Consider the following 2,946-nt stretch of genomic DNA (forward strand, 5'->3'; position numbering starts at 1 on the left):
TTCTACTTTGAGGTAGGCTCATTTGTGCACATTTCTTATTGGTGAATTCTTTAGGTGAGGTACCATATTTTTTTTTTTCATGTTTTTATCTCCCTGGTCCTGAGCACAGAATTTTGGTCCTAGAAGGCATTTGATAAGGTCTTACCTAGAGCATTGCCAGGACACTCTAGCCCCTGGCTGAAGCTTTGATGTACCTTGGGTACTGAGGCTCTTTTCACAACATTGCCCTTGGGGCAAGGCTTGCAGGCTTCACAAAGTCTTCTTTGGAGTCAGACGATGGAGTCCTTGGTAGGTTTGTCAAACAGGTAAAGCTAGGGACTTTACCCCAGGGCAAATGAAACTGTTAGCTTTATCTTTGAGTCACACAGATGGCTAATGCTGAAGACCTCTAAGGTCAGGGAGTGCCCTAGGTATTCTTTCTCAGCAGCATTTCTTCCCACATGCTTTATCAATGGGGCAAGATAATGCATACCATGTTCAGCCCCACATTGACTAAAGTGCATGTCTGTCTAATTGGTAGCCACCTCCTTGGAGATGAAAAGAATTGTGCTGGTGTAAGTCCTTTGTTCTTCTAGGTTTCTAGAGATGAGATGCTGTACATAGGAACAAAAAATTTTGCTAGGTCCCCAAAGTCTGGCATTTGGTATTCTTTCCTCTTATTTTATTTTCTCTGTTTTTAAAAATTATACCCTTCATAATTATCAACAAAAACAAAAGGGAAATCACTTATTGACCCCCAAGTTTTAAGAAGACAGAACAAAAAGAATTAACAAACAACAACAAAACAATAATATGTTTTTGTTTTTGTTTTGTTTTCAATGAATCTTTTCAGGTCTGACTGAAATTCTACCACCTCTTGCCTGACTTTTTCATGGGATCAGAGCTAAAAGGGACACTAAAGATCATCATGTCCAACTGCCTCATTTTACAGATGAGGATACTAAGTCATATAGAGGTTAAGTGATTTGCACAAGGTCACCCAGCTAGAAAGTATCTGAGACAAGATATGAACTTTGGTCTTCCTGACTTCAAGTTCAGTTCTATTGCATCTATCCAGCTGCTTTTCTTTATGCCTTTTTCCTTTGCCAACTAAATATAAACACACTGTGCTGTTTATTTCCCTCTATCACCTTTCCTGGGTTTTTCTGTAGCTCTTTCTATGCTTTATATTTCTCATTTTTAAAATTTTTTCCCAAATTTTATTCAATATGAAACACATTTCTACAGTTTTTATTGAGGAGGTTGACCGTGTCCACGACCAAATCCACCTCTAAACTGGAATTCTCTGGCTGACTCAGCCCCAGCCTCGGCCTTCTTGACAACACCAGGAGGAGCAGCATTTCATCTGTAGGTGTCTCTGTCAGCTTCACTCCCAGTAAGTCAGGCAGGTCGCTCGCTCTCCATATCCTTGGGCCTTGGCCTTCCTGTCTCAGGATGACTTCCGTAGAGCGGATTGTGGCAGGCACAATATTGGGAGAAGGTGAAGGCAATCCTGGAAGTACTGAATGGCCTCATTGGTGAGGTACCAGTAGAAATGCCTCCATGAGAACCGCTCCTTAACATAGCCACGAGACTTTGGAGATTTCATGGCCTCCATGACATGGAGATTGGGCACATTCTTGTCAGCTAGCTCAGGGTGCTTTGGCATGTCAACACCCTTCTTGGCTACCATTACTCCCTCCTTAAAAAGGAGTTCATAGATGGCAATTCGGTTCCTCTTGGGCATCAGCATCTCGCTGGTGGTGGAGGTTGCTGTCTAGATGGAGCCCAGGATAGAAAGCATATTTATAATTTTTAGTAAAACCATACTATTCTAGTATATTAATATATCACATTTTATTCGACCATTCTCCAAATATTAGTCACAAAGGCTGTTTTGTATATATATTTATCTGTACAGATAATTCTTCCCTTGCTCTTTTAGGTGTCCTTTCCCTAGAAAGAAGGAATTAGAAAGTAAACTCAGTTGGTATAAGTCAGATCCACAAGTCTAGAATGTATCTGACAAAGTTTTGTCATTGACTTTTCCTCTAATTCGCATATGTGTGTGTGTATCTCTCTGTATGTATATGTGTGGTGAGAAGGGGATGGCAAGAACCATGATACTAAAACAATAGACACAAATGAACAACTCCTTATACCATACTGGAGGCCCAAAGTATGAATGAGCCAGGACCCCAAGACCAAGGACAAGCTGTATTCTTTTTAGCCAGCCTCTCTGATGACTTGTCATCACATCATTTCTCAGAATCATATACTTTCTAATTTAATCCAAGACACATAAGACCCATTCCGACCATCTGGAACTACTAAATACTGGAGAAGAAATGTCAGTCTAATCAGCCCCTGATCAATTCAGTTTCAACCTCTGTACTTTGGGATCATCCCCAGAGAATTTCCCATACATAAGCCAAGATACCACCTTCTACCTCCATGACCCACAGTGACTCAATCTTCCTGTTAAAATAAAGCAAATATAACCACAAAGTAAGTAACTTATATGCATAAGTATATTATACATACAAATATATGTAGTATACTATATAAATATACAAAAATACTTTGATTATGTATATGTATGTATGTGTGTATATATATATATATATAATCACTTATTGATTATTCTCTGCCCCCCTCCCACTTCACTCCCCAGTGATATAGATCATAGCTCAACTACAACCCAGTAGAGATGTTCCTAAAAAATTCATCACTTTGCAACCAGTCTGGTGATAAACTTCTTTAATTAACAATAGACGTTCAATTCAACAAGAATTTAATAAACATTTACTACTTGTATATATTCTGCTAGGTGCTAGGGACAGACACAAGGACAAATCCACAGTCCCAGACCTCCAGGGTCAGACATTCTCCTAGGCATGCATTCTTGGTCTGGGATCTATGATATATACATGGGTGTGTATGCATATATGTGTTTATGCATGCATA

At 39.5% G+C, this 2,946-nt stretch overlaps 1 pseudogene; it reads right to left on the reverse strand.

Moving 5' to 3' along the window:
* Window positions 1-988: 988 nt before the first annotated feature.
* Window positions 989-1,732, reverse strand: LOC138150457 (small ribosomal subunit protein eS10-like; annotated as a pseudogene).
* Window positions 1,733-2,946: the final 1,214 nt, after the last annotated feature.

The sequence above is a fragment of the Petaurus breviceps genome, unplaced genomic scaffold (genome assembly GCF_028583685.1).
Source record: "Petaurus breviceps papuanus isolate PSGF00001 unplaced genomic scaffold, PetGlider_PUasm1.0 140, whole genome shotgun sequence".
Taxonomy (NCBI): Eukaryota; Metazoa; Chordata; class Mammalia; order Diprotodontia; family Petauridae; genus Petaurus; species Petaurus breviceps.